The 20,072-nt window shown below is 39.1% G+C and overlaps 1 pseudogene; it reads left to right on the top strand.

The window, feature by feature from the left end:
• The first annotated feature begins 5,260 nt into the window (after nt 1–5,260).
• On the top strand, nt 5,261–9,298 carry LOC110258858 (PDZ domain-containing protein 8-like; annotated as a pseudogene).
• The last annotated feature ends 10,774 nt before the right edge of the window (nt 9,299–20,072 follow it).

Below are 20,072 nucleotides of genomic sequence, written 5' to 3'. Positions count from 1 at the left end.
GTCAACAGAAAAAAGTAGTAAAATTATATTCAGAATAAGTGGCCAGGGTGAAAAAAGTAAACATGGCAGGTCTGAGTAACTACTCAAAGTTTTTAAAATGCATTTGAGGAACTTCCTGTGTGGAGCAGTGGGTTAAGGATCAGGCATTGCTGCCACTGTGGAGCAGGTTGCAATTGTGGTGTGTGTTTAATACCTGCTGGGGAACTTCCACATGCCTTGGAGTGGGTCCAAAAAAACACACAAAAATCAAATAAAAATAAATAAAATTCATTTGAACTTAAGAGCTCAGCTAACCACACACACACACACACACACACACACACACCCCTAACACACACACCCCTAACATACACATCCTTAATGGTAACAACAAAATAAAAAACTATCCTAGGTATGCACGCAAAGAAAGAGAAAGCAATTCAAACAATAAAGTAGTCATCAAATCGTAAGAGAAAAAAAGCAAAAGAAAAGAAACAAAAATGAACTACAAAGAGAAGCCAAAGTCAACTAATGAAATGGCAGGGCGTATATACCTATTGATAATTACTTTAAATGTAAATGGACTAAATGCACCAGTAAAAGATATAGAGTGGCCAAATGGATATGAAAAGAAGGCCTAAATATCAGCTTCCTACAAAAGACTCATTTCTGATACAAAAACGCAGTGAAATGAAGTGTGGGAATGGAAAAACTATTTCAGGAAAATGAAGAAAGAAATTGAGGGTGACAATGATTTTGTTAGACAAGACCGATTTTATTTTATTTTATTTTTTGGCGGGGGTTGCCTCCATTTCTTTTTTTTGGTTTGTTTGTTTGTTTGGTTTTTTTTTTTTTTTTTTTTGCCTTTTTGCTATTTCTTTGAGCCACTCCTGCGGCATATGGAGGTTCCCAGGCTAGGGGTTGAATCAGAGCTGTAGCCACCGGCCTACACCAGAGCCACAGCAACGCGGGATCCGAGCCGCGTCTGCGACCTACACCACAGTCCACGGCAACGCCGGATCGTTAACCCACTGAGCAAGGGCAGGGACCGAACCCGCAACCTCATGGTTCCTAGTCGGATTCATTAACCACTGCTCCATGACAGGAACTCCTAAAATTCTTTTTTTTTTTATAATTTTTTTATTTTCCCACTGTACAGCAAGGGGGTCAGGTTATCCTTACATGTATACATTACAATTACATTTTTCCCCCACCCTTTCTTCTGTTGCAACATGAGTATCTAGACAAAGTTCTCAATGCTATTCAGCAGGATCTCCTTGTAAATCTATTCTAAGTTGTGTCTGATAAGCCCAAGCTGCCGATCCCTCCCACTCCCTCCCCCTCCCATCAGGCAGCCACAAGTCTCTTCTCCAAGTCCATGCTTTTCTTTTCTGAGGAGATGTTGATTTGTGCTGGATATTAGATTCCAGTTATAAGTGATATCATATGGTATTTGTCTTTGTCTTTCTGGCTCATTTCACTCAGTATGAGATACAAGACCGATTTTAAAACAAAGACTCTAACAGAGAAAAAGAAGGACATTAAAAGATGATAAAAAGAATGAATCCCAGTGAAAGATACAACACTTTTAAATGTATATACCTGTGTAGGAGGTCCTCTATATCAAGCAGATATTAGTAGACATTAAGGGGGCAATAAACAATAGCACAATAATCTTAGGGAATTTAAAAACTCCACTTATACCAATGAATGATTATTCAGACATAAAACTGTTAAGGAAATATTGGCCTCAAATGGCACTTTATATTTGATGAAATTAACATATATAAAGAACATATATATATAGTACATTCCATCAAATAGTAGCAGAATACACATTATTTTCAAGTGCACATGGAACATGCTCCAGCATAGATCATATAGTAGGCTGCTAAAAAAAGCCTCAAGCTAAGAAGATTGACCTCATAGAAAGATAAAGGATCATAAGAGATTACTATAAACAATAATATGCCAATGAAATGAACAGTGTGGAAGGAAACTATAGAGCCTTAGAAATGCACAATATCCCAAGACTGAATCAGGAAGAAGTAGAAAATATGAACAGATTAATTACCAGTAGTGAAATTGAATCAGTAATTAAAAAATAGTCTATAAAGCAAACAGGACCAGACACCTTCATGTATGAATTATACCAAATATCAAAAAAGCTTTAAAACTTGGAGTTCCCATGGTGGCTCAGTGTTAACAGACCTGACTTGTATCCATGAGGATCTGGCTTCTATCCCTGGCCTCACTCATTGGGTTAAGGATCTGGCATTGCCATAAGCTGTGGCATAGGTAGAAGATGTGGCTTATATCCCATGTTGCCATGGATGGCAGGTCCAGCTGTGATTTGACCCCTAGTCTCAGAACTTCCATATGCCAAAGATTCAGCCCTAAAAAGAAAAAAAAAGAAAGAAAAACAATTAACATCTATTTTTGTCAACCAATCTAAAACACCACTGAGGAAGGAATGCTTCTGAATTCTTTTTATAATGCTAGCATTATGTAGATACCAAAACCAGATTATAGGCTAATATCACAGATGAAAATAGATGCTACAATCTTTAAAAAAAAATGTTTCCTAAGTTCAATATTACTTTGAAAGTATCATACACCATGATCAACAAATCGAGAAACCGTCTCATTTACAATTGCATTAAAAAGACTAAAACACCTAGGAATAAACATAACTAAGAAGGTAAATACTTATACCAAGAAAATTATAGGGCACTATAAACCAGTGATAATGGAAAAAATAAAAATCATTATTTTAAAAAACCCACAAAATTACAGGGTACTGATGAAATAAACTGAAGATGACACAAACCAATGGAAAAATATACCATGATCAATAATTGGAAGAATTAATATTGTTAAATGATGATCATACCCAAGATAATCTATGGATCCCATACAACTCAGTATAAAAATACCAAAGACATTTTTTACAAAACTAGAAAAACATAATGTTATTTTTTATGGAAACAAAGAAGAATCTATACAACCCAATCAATCTTAAGAAAAACAAAGCTAAAGCCATTATGCTTTCTGGTTTCAAACTATACCACAAAGCTACAGTCATCAAAACAGGTTTGTAATGGCACAATAAAATAGACACATAGGTTAATGGAACAGAATTGAGAACCTAAAATGAACTCATACTTATAGGGACAATTAATCTACAACAAAGAAGGCAATAATATATAATAGGGAAGACAGTCTCTTCAGAAAAATGTGTTGGGAAATCTAGAGAGCTATATGCAACATAATCAAACATGAAAACTTCCCCATACCACACACAAAAGTAAACTCAAAATGGAATAAAGACCTGAAACCACAAATCTTCTAGAAGAAAACATAGGCAGTAAGCTCTTGACAATGGTCTTTGCAATATCTTTTGGCTACATGTCCCTATGCAAGGGAAAGCAGCTAGACTGTGAGCAGGAGGATCTGAATGGTTGCAAGGACAAGCCCTTTAGTTCATGCCACTGGAAAGGTGGTCCTTATTTATACATATAAGAAAAATGCATCAGTTGAATTGTATGTAATTGTGTGTCAGTATATGTCCATATTATCTATATTTGTTAAATAGGACAATAGAAGTTCCCATCGTGGCTCAGTGGAAATAAATGAATCCAACTAGGAACCATGAGGTTGCAGGTTTGATCCCTGGCATTGCTCAGTGGGCTAAGGATCCAGCATTGCTGTGAGCTGTGGTATAGGTCGCAGATGCAGCTCAGGTCTGGCTTGCTGTGGCTCTGGCATAGGCCAGCAGCTGTAGCTCCAATTTGACACCTAGCCTGGTTGACACCTAGCCTGGGAACTTCCATATGCCCTAAAAAGACAAAAAAAAAGGACAGTAAAAGAATAATGAAGCTTAATATATGAATTAAAAATAAGTTCACTGTTACAAATGCCACTTATAGCTAAAAAGTTAATTAACAATGTTAATATTACAAATATATGATTGTGTATATGAATATCTGTCCTTTGCTTATTTTAAACATTCAATTATGCTTCCAGTATATCAGACATTCCAAAACAGTCTGCACAAATGAATTCCATATCCAGCTACAGGCTGCCACTAAGAAAATAAGAATATAAGACCATTCATATAAGGCCATTGCACCAATGACTTTTTATTAAAAGTAAAGAAAATAAATATATGGTTTCAGCAGTTATCAACTTGTTCTTGGATCAAAGCAGGAGAGACAATGAAATGAAATGAGTAAAAACACTAACTCCACATTCGTAGAGACCTAGGTACAAATCCAGGGTTTTCTACTTAGTTATATTATGTGATGGGGAAAAGTTATTAAAAATTTTCAAACACTTGGATTCTAACATTATGACCAAGCATAATAAAAATGCCTATTAAAGGGATCTTGTGAGAATCAGATAAGGCAATACTGATAACAAAATATTTATGCAGTAAACAGTACATGGGAAAATCACAATAAATGCTAGAAATAAGTCCCCAGAGCCTTTGGCACAGAACAGAAATGACAATGGTTTTAATCCTAATATCTTCTTTCAAGGATGATAAGTATTGTCACAATACTTTCAAGGATGATAGGTATTGCCACTCAGTCTTGTACTTATTCACATATATAACATATTTATTTTGCCAAAGAGAGATGGCGTTGTTTAAATATGTGACATTTTAAAATATATTTAATAATCCAAGAATAAATTTTTGTGTCCTCTTGGTTCCCAGGTGTCCAATTCTTTTTCAGGTAAATTCATAGTCCAAATTTTTTTTTTAATTTAAAAAATCAAATAGAGCATAAAGTGGAGAAAAAGACCAAAGTTCTATAGTAATCTAAAAGCCAAATCATTCTTAGGCTCTCTACTTTTCTTATCTCGGGGGTTCCTAAGGGAAATACCATCTCAGAATTAAAATGTTCATTAAATATAAACAAATCAACCTACTCATTTTTCAGATAAGAGGAATTTCCAAAATTAGTATGAAAATTTTGACAATGGGGAGTACAGTGTCCTTATAGCTTATGATCACAAAGTATATGATTTGAAATCTTCTAAAAATTAATTCTCCTAAATGCAATGTGTTGGTCAGATGAAAGCACAAATCTGCACCCTAAAGCCCTGCTGCCACCTCCACCTCAGCCTCAGCACCAACAGGAGCAACCTGAGGAGGCCAACAGAGCTGCTCACACAATGTCCTCAAGATGGTGGCAGCAGGGAGAGGGGCACGAAGAAACCAGACAGTAGGCACAGCGGCAAGGGCCTGGGCACCCCAGGAAGAGGTGGTGGCAGGATGGGGCTGCTGCTCATAATCATGGCATGGGCCATGCTTGGCTCATTCCTCGTGCTCCTCACCCAGTTCTTGCTGCTTTACCACAAATAGCCCTAGCCACAGCCTGACCAGGCCACCCATGCAGCTGATGGCTTCCACTATAGCCCTGAGGGAGTACCATTGTGGCTGCAGCAGCTCGGCTAAGGAGTCCTCCAGCAGGCCCCCTGAGGGTGGCAGGACCCAACCTACACGATCCCCACCCCCCGATGGCAGAAGAACTGCTACTTCCTCAATGCCACCATTCTGTTCCTGTTCCCGGAGCTGAGAACACCACACTAGCCTGCCAGGAGGTCACCAAAAACATCAAGGTGGAGTTCCAGGAGCTGCTGCAGACCATGACAACCAGGCACCTGATGGAGGGGCTGAGCATGTGTGTGAGGGATGTGTTCCTGGGCAAGAGGGTGCCCTTCATCAAGAACATTTGGCTCCTCCAGCCAGTTGGGCCCTCAGTCACCTGGAGCCCGAGGGCCCCAAGGGGTAGGCACTGCCCACCACTTCCACTGCAGAGCTTACCTTCAAGGTGGAGGTGGGAGTTCCCGTCATGGCGCAGTGGTTAACGAATCCGACTAGGAACCATGAGGTTGCGGGTTCGGTCCCTGCCCTTGCTCAGTGGGTTAACAATCCGGTGTTGCCGTGAGCTGTGGTGTAGGTCGCAGACGCGGCTCAGATCCCGCATTGCTGTGGCTCTGGTGTAGGCCGGTGGCTACAGCTCCGATTCAACCCCTAGCCTGGGAACCTCCATATGCTGCGGGAGCGGCCCAAGAAATAGCAACAACAACAACAAAAAAGACAAAAGACAAAAAAAAAAAAAAAAAAAAAAAAACAGGTGGAGGTGGAGTACAATGGGGGCTTCTACTTGGCCATAGACATGGACCTGGTCTTCTGCAAGTCCACCTATCTATTCATCAAGCTGTCCCCAATGGTGGGGAGCTTGAGCTTCTCCCTCACCCTTATGCCCTTCACCCACTGGTTCTCCCTCGTGGAGGACCCACTGATGGACTTCGGGGTGTGGTCCCAGTTCCAAGGGCAGTCCATGCCCCAGCTCAACTACATCATCCTCAACCAGCTCAAGAAAATCTACAGGAGCAAGCACACACTTTTGAGTCACAAGATGAGGTTTAAGCCATTTTTCCCATTCCTTCTTGCAAGGATTTGAAGAAGATGAAGAGCATATCCATATACAACAACGGGCACTTACAGAAGGCTGACTTAAAGTTACAGTGTTAGATGTAGTAAGTTACTTATTTTTGGATCCTATGATAGAGAGGCAAATATTCATTGCACACTTGAGCTGAGCAGTAGTGTTTGGGAAGAAAAACAAAGGAATTCTAAGGAGTTCCTGTCGTGGCGCAGTGGTTAATGAATCCGACTAGGAACCATGAGGTTGCGGGTTTGATCCCTGCCCTTGCTCAGTGGGTTAACGATCCGGCATTGCTGTGAGCTGTGGTGTAGGTTGCAGATGCTGCTTGGATCCTGCATTGCTGTGGCTCTGGTGTAGCCTGGCAGCTACAGCTCTGATTAGACCCCTAGCCTGGGAACCTCCATATGCCGTGGGAGCAGCCCAAGAAATGGCAAAAAAAAAAAAAAGACAAAAAACAAACACACAAAAAAACATAGGAGTTCTATTGAGATGGTTGAATTAATAAAGGGGAATTTACAAAGTGTTGGATTTACACTTCATCTTGTCCAGTCAACTGATGCATACGCTGGGCATGTCATAATTGAGACTGTGGCCCCAAAATCACCTGCTGAAATTGCAGATATTCAGTGAGAAGATCAACTAATTGCTATTGGAGGTATGAAAATTACATCTACACTGCAAGTGTAGAAGCTTATCAAGTATGCTGGCAACCAAGTCCTGGTATATTATGAAAGGCCTGTTCACCAGAGAAAACAGAGTGTGATGCTGCAAGATAATTTTGGATAGTTGAAAGAAAACTTTCTGTCAAGCTCATGCCAGCCAAACTATGAAGAGGAAACAAATGGGTTGGCAATAGATGCTGAAAATAGAGTCCTGGATTCAGAATTTGAGAACTCGGAGAGTGATGTCAGAGCACAAACTGAGGTCAAAGATGAGGCACAGTCATTAAGGCACATTCCCAAATGTATGCCAACAATACTTTCTGTGAAAAACTCTTGGAAATATATCACTAGTTTAAAACCAGAAATCAGCTATAGGAAGGCACCTGGCACCACCAAAACTGCCATCCAAAGAAGGACATAAATCCTTAGCCCTGAAATCTTCTGAGATAACAGAACAAGCACAAATATCAAAACCCACCCAGGGACCCACTTTCAAACAGCCTGTGCCACCATGACCGCAAGTGAAAATTCCTTTGCCTTCTGCTGAGGTTGCATATTGGGCAGAATGAGATATTCCTGTTGAAAGCCCAGTTTTGCTGCCACCTCCTACAGATAAACCTACTGAAAAGCAAGAAAAAAAATCTGGATCACATAGAAGAAGCTGCAGCTAAACAGTTTTTAGCAAAGCAGGAAGTGGTGAAAGATTTGACTTCAGAAATTTCCTATCCTCCTAAGGACAGTTCAGATGACCCTAAAACATGGGAATCATCAGAAATTCCTTATTGTAATAAGCTAGGAAGATGGACAACAACCAGAGGCAGCTGTTTCTTTGACATAGAGGCCTGCCACAGATAATTGAGCATCACAATGTGTGGTACACGGATCAAATTATGGGGTCTTGTCTGTTGGGGGCATGTTAGCTTTAAACTTGAAGTGATGACTTTAGAATGCTTAGACATATCAACCATGGAATACTTTTCCAAATTCAGACTGGAAGCCCCATCACCTAAGGCCATTGTCACAAGAACCACACTACACAATCTGAGTATGCAAAATGGGTTCAATGACAATGGGTTCAATGGTGATATTACTGTTCATTTCAGATATTTGAAAGAAGGAGAGCAATTGCATCATGTAGTAACTAACTTAGAGAAAAAAAAGACCTCCATTTGGTGAAGTGGTTTCTCCCTTGACTAAAGAGCAACACTTTTTTGGACAGATGGGTTTAGCAGAAAATAAACGTAGTTTCCAAGATACTCAGTTACAGAACCCAACTTGGTGTGACTACTGTAAGAAAAAAAAATTGGACTAAAGCTGATTCCCAGTTTATGTTCTGTGCTTATGTTTGCCATAATAAATGTCAAGAAAATTGTCTAGCCAAGACTCCTCTTTGTGGAGCAACTGATCAGCAGATAGAGCGGGCCCTGAAAAATCTCTTGCTGGAAGGACAAGAAACCTTCTTAGGCCTGCTCCCTTGTGTTGATGCTGAAGCTGGCATGTCAGTCAATAGAATAACAGGTTTGACAAGACATATTATCAATACAAGCTCTTTTTTGTTAAATCTGCATCAGGTCTCTAAAACTCACCTTTCTGAGTCAGAAACTGATCTAGTAGATCCTTTGCCAAAACACATACCCAACACATCAGACAGCAAAGGCAGCGACACAGAGGTCTCTGGTCCAAAAAGTCACTCTAAATGGGGAAACAGCATGGAAATAAAGTTAGTAAGAAAGAAGGGTGGTCTGGATGACAGTGTTTTCATTGCAGTTAAAGAAATAAATCATGACATGCACAAGGGCTTGCCTACAGAGGAAAGGATCCAGAAATTAGAGTTCATGCTAGGTAAAGCGCAGAATGAAATTGATCAGGAGTTGGAACATAATAATTCCCTTGTTAGAGAAGAAAAAGACACAACTTATTTGAGGAAAAAAACACTTCTTTCTGCTGTTTTAGCTATGTCAGGTTAAAGACTACAAGCTCTAATACTTTTTATGAGCCACTACATTGTAGGCATTGAAGATATTGAAACTTTAGAAAGTCTGTCTTTAGATCAGCACTCCAAAAATAAATAAATAAATAAGCAAGTACACAGATGATACAGAAGAAGAACTTGATAGTGAAAGAACCCAACTAATAGACCCTCAGCCATTCAGTAGCATATCAGATGACTTGTTTGGCCCATATGAGTCTGTTTAAGTCTGTTTCAACCTTCAAGTAATTGAGGAAAAGTTGCATTTAAAGTACCACAGATACAACTCATTTAACTCTCTTATTATGCACTTTGGTCTGCTCCTCCGCAGTTATTTGCTGGTGTAAGAACTAGAGATGTAAATGTTGTTTTCCAGAAAAAACATGACCATCTCCCTAAATTGGTTGTTTCATATTGTATTTATAGACATGCTTTTTGGGTTTTTACTGGGAATTTATTTTTACTAATTTATCTACAAATTTTTCTAATTATGTAGGATAATTCTGGGTGTTTATGTGTGATGTCTTTTTATTTCTCCTTCCTCTTCCTAGTTTTTGAATTAGTGTTAAATAGGATATTGTCCATATTCTTAATATTTTATTTTCCCTCACAGTTATAACAATAAATTTGCTGCATGCCCAAACTGACAACAGAAATCATTGAGGGAACAGGTTTTGAATCTTACTTTGTGTTATAAAGTTGGACATTCTACTTGCTTGAGATTTTTGTTATTTGGGGGCTTTAGGGGATGCTTTTTTTGTTTTGCTTCTGCCAAATGTGAAAGCAAAAGCCACAGCTTTAGTCAGTTATACTGATTTGGTAAAAAAAAGAAAAAAAAGTTTACATATACTGCTTCCTTCTATGCTTCTGTGAATTTTTTTCCTGAAGTTTCTGTTCAGTTTAAGTATAATAAGTCTCTAGTGGTTAATTTGAAGAGCTTTCATTGAAAAACAAAATGTAATAGGAAATAAATATAGAATGCAGTTGATTGAGAATTTTGAGAGGATGACAAGATTAGTTAAAAGAGAATAACCAGTAGGATTTTGAAATGTATCCTTTCAAAATGTTGATGATTTCCTTTCAAGTGGAAGTTCTAAACATTTATGATTATTTGTCATCTTCAGTTCTCCCATAGGAAATAAAGCATGTGCAAGCATATTTGAAGTTTCAGAGGACTGTTTTTAAAGGGAACTTGCTTCGATTTTTGTTTTAAAAATAATTTCATGCATGAAAATGTAGTGAGAGAGAGGAATCATGCAAAAATTGATTTGTTGCTTTTCTGACATCCTACAGGCTTAAAGGAGTGGTGATCATTCTGAATGCTTCCAATGTATTTATTCATTTTTTAAAAATTAGACAGCATAAATACATAGGAGTTGGGACCAGTTCTCTTAAAATGAAGTTCTATTCAGATACTCAGTCCATCAGTGGATACCAGTAACACATGCCTGAGAGAAAATGTGTGAGCATGACCTTCATTGGTATACCATAAAATTTTTGGCCTTTTATATGACTATAACATATATTTACATATGTTTTTCCCTTTTGTAGGTAACTACTGTCATAATTGATACACAGTGAAATGGACAAGAATTTTAATGGTGGAACAGCTTTTACAGCTGGCAGGAAAAGGCATAATATAGGAGTAAGGATTCTGGCCCAGATCCTATAGCCTGGGACTCCATAAAAGAGTTTATGGAGTTGGCCATTAGTGAGCTGTGTAACCATAGTGAAGCCAACAAAATGTCTCTGTGCTGCAGTCTCTCCAGCTGTAAATAAGGAATAAACAAAACTACCTCACAGGATAGTTGTGAGGAGAACAATAGAATAATTACAAAAGTTCTCTGAACAGTAGAAAGCTAGTCAAATAAAAGGGATAACAGATGGCCAACATACACATGAAAAAATGCTCAACATCCCTGATTATTACAGAAATGAAAATCAGACTACTACCAGATACCACCTCACACCAGTCCTAATGCCCATCATTAATAAGTCCACAAATAACAAATGCTGGAGGGGTGTGTGGAGAAAAGGGAACCCTTCTGCCCTGATGATGGCAATGTAAGCTGGTACAACCACTATGGAGAACAGTGTGAAGGTACCTTAGAAAACTATACATAGAACTACCATGTGACCCAGCTATCCCACTCTTGGGCATATATTTGGATCTATGCTCAGTGTAATAACCAGTTTTCATCTTATCATTTAAAAAAATCATTTACCACTGATAACCTGGAAGGCAGAGTAAATGGCTGGTGGCTTTGGATTTTACCATGGAAGTTTTAGGGACATCCAGGCATTCTACAGAAACTGAAATATTTGAAAGGGCGGTAGAAATAATGAAAAACTATAGTTTCATCAAAATGTAGTCATGTTTTAAACATATTTAACTCTGTAAAACCTCAATTATGGAAAGCTCAGTAATGCTGCCAATGATATTTGTAAAACGTAGTATAGTGTTTTTATATTTACTGGGAGAGGCAGTAGAAACATCACAGTTGTATGTTAGTGCAAAGAGGGGGAAATTGAAAGCACAACTGTATGTAAAGAAACTGTGAAACCACATCAAAGAATTGTCAGAAAGGTTCAACATAGAAAACAAAACAGCAAGAGTATCAGGTTGATACTATTTCCAGTATCAAGAACAAACTAGTCAATAAATTTAGTGCTTTTCTCTGAGTGGGAAGATGCAAGAGTCTGGGCTTACAGGAATCAGTTTGTTGACAGGCACCACAACTCTCTGGGGTCAATGCCCTGGTTTTCTCCATTGTGAATCCTGTCACTTCCTGGGGCACAGTCAAAAACATCCATATGTGAAATTTAGAATTCCTCAGAGGAAGGGGAGTCCTCTAGGGCAGAGGTAGTTCTGGACCTCTGGCGTGGCTTTGGCTTCCATGCCCAAATGCCCTGTGGCAAGTTAGCCCCACAGGCTCAGAACTGTCTACGACACCAGCACCACTGGAAATTCTGCACATGACCATTTTCCCCAACTCCATCCCACTGTTATGCTCCAGCCACAGCCAGGTGGGGACAGAGCTAGAACCAGGTATCCTGACTCCATGTCTAGCACAGCCCCCAGGCCAGGCTGCCCCTCCAGGTGCCTCACCCCTTCCCCATGGGAGTTGCCTCAGGCCTGTGTGGGGGCCCTCAGACCCTCGACATGACAAGACAAACCTGGCCAGACCTCAGTGCTGGGGAATGTCCTGCCCACTGAGGTGTTTAATCCCTTTGCTGTATAACAAGCAAGGCCACCTCTGACATTCTACTCTGTATCCCCATCCAGATCATCCTGTTCTTGCCAACTGCAGGCAGTAAGCCCAGAAGTCACAGGCCCAGACACACTGTTCACTCATGGTTCCAGAGCCCTCTGTCTGGCAGGACAGTAGGGGTTTCAGTGAGGTAGGGGTGGCATTTCAGTGAGGTAGGGGTAGCATTTCACTGCAGAAATCAGGTCAGAAAGAGGACAGGGACATTGGGATCCTCTGCAACAAGGAGCCTAGCCCTCAGATTAGTGGCCATGTCCCCAGTCCAGACCAACCAGACCCCACACTCATGTCCATAAACATCTCCCTGGGGGTGGCCAGTCTCCCAGGCTCCTAGTGGATGGATCAATTTAACTCTGCAGCATTTCCTCCATGGCTTTTCAAAGCTGGTCCTTGTCACCTGCAGGGCTCCAGTGTTTCACCTCTGTCTCCCTGAGTTTCTCAGGAGAAATTCAAGAACAAATGGGGTGAGAACAGAGGCAACAGAACTGCCACAGGGGCACAGTGATCCCTCCTCCCACATGGGTGACACCACACAAGGAGGGAGATGGGACAGTCAAGTGTATGGCAGGGTTGGGAATGCTTCTCAGGAGAGATGACCTTCACCAAGGCCTTGGGCTGGGCTTTGGTTAATAGCTCACTTAGCTGGGACCCACCAAAGATCAGCCCTACATTACTGGTAAGAAACAGAGACATAAAGGGAGAGAAACCACCTAAACAAGAGCACTGATTCACAGTAGAACCACGACATGATCTTGGACCCAGAGCCCACACTCTGAATGTGCTGTGCAGTGAAGGGTGACTGCAGCAGGCCTGGGATGTCCACACCCTTGCCTGATCCTAGAAGGCCAGCTCTGAGCCTTTGGAATGACCTCCTCAGGGGAGCGTTTCTGTTTAGCTGAGGTCTTGAGCCACACGAGGTCATTTGTACTAACATTAATTTTAGGACTGCTCCTACTCACCCCATCCCTTGCATCCAATTTTGTATCATATTTGTGGAGCTCTCAGGTGGGAGAGAGTGGTAACACAGCTCTGCTTTGTATCACTGCAGGATCTTGGGCAAAAGAAGTAAAGAAACAAAACTGCTAGGAAAAAAATCTTTAAAAAGCAGTTTTGTCTAGCACATGTATAAAATTTCAAAAAAAATGGTAACAAAAAGAACAGCCAAATTAAAATGCAAAAGTGTAGATACACTCAAATAAGCTATATGAATGAAAACTATATACCAATTTATATGTTAGAAACAAATAAAACATTTTTCAAAACATATTCATCTGTACAGTTGAGACCCAGCTCTAACTGTAAGTGAATTTCCCTCAGTTCTTATACACATGGAAGTCCTAGAGGAAGAGGGCACAAGTAACATATTATGAGATGGAACATACTCTCTTATATTAGATTTTTTTTTTCTTTTTAGGGTCATGCCTGTAGCATATGGAAATTCACAGGCTAGGTGTTGATTCAGAGCTAGAGCTGCTGGTCTATAGCACAGTTCCTGGCAATGTGAGATCCTTGACCACCAAGAAAGGACATGATTGAACATGCATCCTCATGGATACTAGTCGGGTTCATTACCACTGAGCCATGAATGGACTCTCCTAGATTTTATTCTCAGTGAAGTTGTGCTGATCCCTAGAGTTGTGGGATCTCAGCTCAGGAAACAGTAGGGTTGAGATAAGCATTATAGTAACACATTGCTATACAACCATTATTATATGTTTGCCATATAAAACGACAGAGCCTAGGGGAGTTCCCATTGTGGCTCAGTGGTTAACAAATCCCATTGTGGCTCAGTGGTTAACAAATCCAAACATGAGGTTGCGGGGTTCGATCCCTGGCCTTGCTCAGTGGGTTAAGGATCTGGCATTGCTGTGAGCTGTGGTGTAGGTCACAGATGCGGCTCGGATCCCAAGTTGCTGTGGCTCTGGCATAGGCCAGTGGCTGCAGCTCCAATTGAACCCCTAGCCTGGGAACCTCCACAGGCTGTGGGTGCGGCCCTAGAAAAAGGCAAAAGATAAAAAAAAAAAGGACAAAGCCTATATATCACTCATTTAAATATGAGGCTTTAACTTCAAATCTTCTAGTTATCAATCATGCAGCTTTTGTCAAATTACATGGCTTATCTGAGTTTGATGTCGCCTGAATATGAGAACAATATCTCTCTCACATAAGTTAAATGATATATATTTTAACACAGTGCCAGTACATATTTCATTTGAATAATAAATTCAGAGAAAAAATTGTATGCGATGATGACAATGCCCTTTAAAATTTATTGTGACTTTTGGAACTCTCCTAATTTTACTGGAATAAAATTGATGTCAAAGTATTTTCCATGCTTAATTTAAACATTAACTCTGTGTAGGTGAGCAAAGTACTTTTATGTGGATCTCCGTGAAGTGTGGGATCATTTATGCTATTTTGTATCTTTATTTAATCGTCCCTTACATTTTTCAACTAGAGAATGTGTAACGTGTCCTAGATAATTAGCAAAAACCATGGGCAATTTTTTTAAATCACTCAGATGATTTGGGCATAATCACGTGAATCAATTATATGCTATTTCCTCAGGGAGCATGGCAAAGAGAGAAGGAAGGCATACATTCTCCCTACCCAAAGAAAAAGCAAAAATTATGTTGGTGAAGAAACTCAATTCTTCATTAAAGGTGAATAGATAGGAATTGTTGATTTCAATTATCATCTGGCTATAGGTAATTTCCAATGGTTTCTGTCTTCTGGACATGGACACTCTTACGGTCATTGACAGCTGATTCTTTGCACCACAAAGATTCATTATCTCCCTTTTTAACTGGAGTATTTTTAGGACATTAAATCTTACAAATTGACTAGGTTTATATATCCCTCTTATTTTAAAAAGTTGAAAATATATTTGGATATTGCAAGTAAAGAGAAAAAAATCTGAAAAAAATCAACACTGATCTAAGCTATTATAAAATAATAAGGTTAGGCTTTCCAGATAAAATACACAATACCCTGTTATGTATGAATTTTAGATTAAAATATTTTTAGTATATGTCCTATGTACTGCTTGTCCAATGTAATATTTTAAAAAACATTAAAATATGTATTATTTTACAATATTTTATAAAAGTTTGCAATATTTTAGAGGAAAATAATTCCAATATAAGGATGTAAGTCTTTACATGTAAGGATGAACTCCCATGCATGAAATTGTATATTTTTTTTCAGTTTTCTACTTGTTTTCCCAACTAGTTGCTTACTACTTATTTTGTTTGTTTGTTTTATTTTGTTTTCAGAATAGGTTTTAGAAACTGAGTAAGTAGACTGGAAAATAAATAGAATGATTTAAGGATTATAGAGAAACCCCTGAAACCCAATAATTCCTAACTACTATCACCAAGGCTGAAGATTAAAAAGCCAGTCATCCTTTTGCATCCTTTTGTATCCTGTCTGCTGTAGTGGTTACTTCCAAATGGAAGTACATAAAATGTTGCATAAAGATATTAAGAAATGACCAGTAGGAATTCCCTGGTGGCTCAGTGGGTGAAGGAGATGGCATCATCGCTGTTGTGACTATAGTCATTGTTGTGGCTTGGGTTTGATTCCTGGACCAGAAACTTCCATATGCTGTAGGTATGGCTGAAATAAAAATTTAAAAAAAAGAAAAAAGAAAAAAATGATCAAAGACATCTTTTTTAATAAGAAGGGACAGTGTATTCATAACATTTTAGAGTTCTTGATAGCATTCTTATCAATAAATACCCAGAGGTGAGATTGCTATGGGGAATTACTAATGAACATATATAAAATTTCAATCATGCAAGAAGACTAGGATTAGATAAGTCAATTTCTGTAAGTTCCTCCATTTTCCTGGGTATGTCTCATATCTACATGTTATACAACTTTGATTTTTTTTGATTATCTGCTGTATAACATTGTGTATATAGTTAACAATACTGCAGTGTACCCTTATGAGTATTTTAGTGGGAGTAAATTCTCATATTAGTATGGTCAGGCTAAAAGAGTCTTGACATCTTCAGGGTTGCACTTGTGGTTCAGTGGGTTAAGAAACTGACATAGTGTCTGTGAGAATGTGGGTTTGATCCCTGGCCTTGCTCAGTATGTTAAGGATCCAGCATTGCCAAAAGCTGTGGTGTAGTTTGAAAAAGCTATCTTGAGAGGGAGTTCATAACTGACACTCAAAATGGAGGCAAACTCAATAAACACAAGAATAATTCCCAGCAATACAATAAAGTCTTCAAAGTGGTAGGATTGCTCCTGGAATGTTGTATCCATTTGCTTGATTCAGTGTGTCTCCCATTGTAAGGAAAACATTGTAAGGCCTTGCAACATTTAGTTTTTATTTTTAAAAATGAAATGGCTAGATAGAAATAGCTTAGCAAATCTCCAGTATTGCATTTCTATTCCTTGGATCAAACTGGCTAAATCAACACTAAAAGTTAGAAGATACCTAGAGCTCTGCCAAGTGTCACTCAGCGGCTTCAGACTCTTGGTGCCTTTAGGGGAGTGACATTTGCTCCTCCTCCATCAAATGTCTCTTTAGCATGTGATTGTTTCCAGTTGAAAATTCAATACCCAAAAGACTCAGAAAGATTATTTGATCTTCCCCTCTATCACCTGAAAGAATTTAGGTAAAAGGCTTGTTCCCATAGTAGAAATATCACCAGCCATATCTGTAGAGAAAGTCTGCTAGGGGTGATGGGGGAACTCAGGCAGTGCCTTGAGGTCAGAACACCATGTGTCATTGTTTCTGCATGGCCAACAAATATCTATTTATCAAATATTTGCTTTTCCATTTCCATGTGAAATACCTCCTTTCCCTTTGAAGTCCCAAATCACTACCCCCAACATCCTCTTTAGTCCTTAGCTGAAGATAATATTGAAGGTCAGAGCTTTGGCAATTTCTGTAAGTTCCTCAGTTTTCCTGGGCTTCTCTCATATCTACATGTTATACAACTTTGATTTTTTTTCCTGCTAGTCTATCTCATGGAAATTTAATTCTTAGACCAGCTGAAAGAACCTTGAAGGGTAAATGAGAATTTCTTCCTCTCTGACAGCTCTGATGAAATAGAAATGTATATTTAAGTCAGGTCAGAAAACTTTAAACAAAATTTTTTTCTCTACCCTTTAGCCTCTTGCCCCCTTTACTGTGCATTGTGTATCTGCATTAGGAATCAACCAGACCTCCCTGTCAGCAGAAATGCCTGCTGAATCATAAAGAGCAATATTCTCCTAATATTAAGAAGATAATTGTATAGGAGATAACCTTCCTTCTTAATTTTGTACAAGGCCACAATGACCCATGACTCACTGCTTGCTTTGTATTCATACAAGAGAATTGTATAAACTATCAATAATCCATCCTTTAATGTATAACCTTCTGACTCAAATTCTTAAACAACTTTGCTTTTACCTTTAATGGATGGAGCAGTTCTCAGATCTTCTGAGAGGCTGGTCTTGGGTTATAAATCTTAATTTGGTTCAAATAAAATCTTCCATTTATCTTTTTAGTTTGACTTATTTTGTTTGTTTTTTTAGGGCCACATGGCATAAGGAGGTTCCCAGGCTAGGGATCCAACCTGAGCTGGAGATTCTGGCCCATACCACAGCTTGTATTCATTTGCTTGACTCAGTCTTAGCAACACCAGATCTGAGCTGCATCTGCAACCTATACCACAGCTCGTGGCAATGCTGGATCCTCAACCTACTGAGTGAGGACAGGGATCGAACCCACATCCTCTTGGATCCTAGTCAGATTCATTAACCACTGATCCATGATAGGAACTCCCTTAGTGACTTATTTTTTTAACTAACAGCTCTCAGAAATTTCACTTGATAGGGAGAAGTTTCTGCCTTGGCCCTTTTGGACTGTGCAGGCTAAACCAAGGATTACGTGTTATAATGATTATACCCTACATTTAATCTGTTTGAATATTTTGAATGATACCTACACCTCCAATTGAAAATCATGCTTACAGAGTTCCAGATTTTCACAAAGGAGAAATAGAATGTGAAAAGAAGGTAATCAAGGTGGATTAAGCCAAAGGAGTTCATTATCTTCAGTCAGAGCAGTTCTACTTGGTTTTCTTGATTTCCCATACAAACTTTATGAAATGTAGCAAGTGGAACTTATCAATAAAATATATTTATCAATTATTTTTATTTTTATTTCTGTATATAAGTATTTTTTCTACTGCACAGCATGGTGAACCAGTTACACATACATGTATACATTCTTTTTTCTCACATTACATGTTCCATCATATGTTACACTCGTTATAGTCTATTGAACAATTTTAAAACTCCACAAGAATTCTCAGACAAAATGGACATGTACTAAAGAAAACTCTAATGCCATTGCAGAGATGAAATAAGGTATAATATTTCTTTCTCTCTCTCGCTCTTTTTTTTGCTCTTTTCTAAGGCTGCACCCTTGGCATATGGAGGTTCCCAGGCTAGGGATTGAATCAGAGCTGCAGCCACTGGCCTACACCACAGCCACAGCAACACAGGATCTGAGCTGCATCTGTGACCTACACCACAGCTCAGAGCAATACCAGATGGTTAACCCACTGAGCGAAGCCAGGGATTGAGCCCATAACCTCATGGTTCCTAGTCAGGTTCGTTAACCACTGTGACACAATGGGAACTCCAGGGTCTAATATTTCTATATTAATATGTAGATGGTGTTTCATATTCCATGTTTAGGTTCCAAATACTGCTTACTATATAGTTTAATCTGGAGTAACTGTGCATTTGATTTCATATGGCTCCCTCTATTTGAGAAGATTCTGTTGTTTATTTTAGTTTCAAAATCAGATATGGAAAATATTTTTCCCCATTTTGAAAAGCCAAAGCAATAGAAATTAGAGCAAAAATAAACCCATGGGACCTCATCAAACTGAAAAGCTTTTGCACAGCAAAGGAAACCAAAAAGAAAACAAAAAGACAGCTTTCAGAATGGGAGAAAACAGTTTCAAATGATGCAACCGACAAGGGCTTAATCTCTAGAATATATAAACAACTTATACAACCCAACAGCAAAAAAGCCAATCAATCAATGGAAAAATGGGCAAAAGACCTGAATAGACTGTTCTCCAAAGAATATATACAGATGGCCAACAAACACATGAAAAAATGCTCAACATCGCTGATTATAAGAGAAATGCAAATCGAAACTACCATGAGATATCACCTCACACCAGTCAGAATGGCCATCATTAATAAATCCACAAATAATAAGTGCTGGAGGGGCTGTGGAGAAAAGGGAACCCTCCTGCACTGTTGGTGGGAATGGAAACTGGTACAGCCACTATGGAGAACAGTTTGGAGATACCTTAGAAATCTATACATAGAACTTCCATGTGACCCCACAATCCCACTCTTGGGCATCTATCCGGACAAAGCTCTACTTAAAAGAGACACATGCACCCGCATGTTCATTGCAGCACTCTTCACAATAGCCAGGACATGGAAACAAGCCAAATGTCCATCGACAGAGGATTGGATTCGGAAGAAGTGGTATATATACACAATGGAATACTACTCAGCCATAAAAAAGAATGACATCATGCCATTTGCAGCAACATGGATGGAACTAGAGAATCTCATCCTGAGTGAAATGAGCCAGAAAGACAAAGACAAATACCATATGATATCACTTATAACTGGAATCTCATATCCAGCACAAATCAACATCTCCTCAGAAAAGAAAAGCATGGACTTGGAGAAG

The sequence above is a fragment of the Sus scrofa genome, chromosome 10 (assembly GCF_054392235.1).
Source record: "Sus scrofa isolate SSC_HxYL_T2T_F1_AM1 chromosome 10, Sscrofa_HxYL_maternal_Yorkshire_Landrace_v2.0, whole genome shotgun sequence".
Classification (NCBI taxonomy): domain Eukaryota; kingdom Metazoa; phylum Chordata; class Mammalia; order Artiodactyla; family Suidae; genus Sus; species Sus scrofa.
Note: the sequence above shows the minus strand (reverse complement) of the source record. Positions and strands in the feature narration are given on the sequence as shown.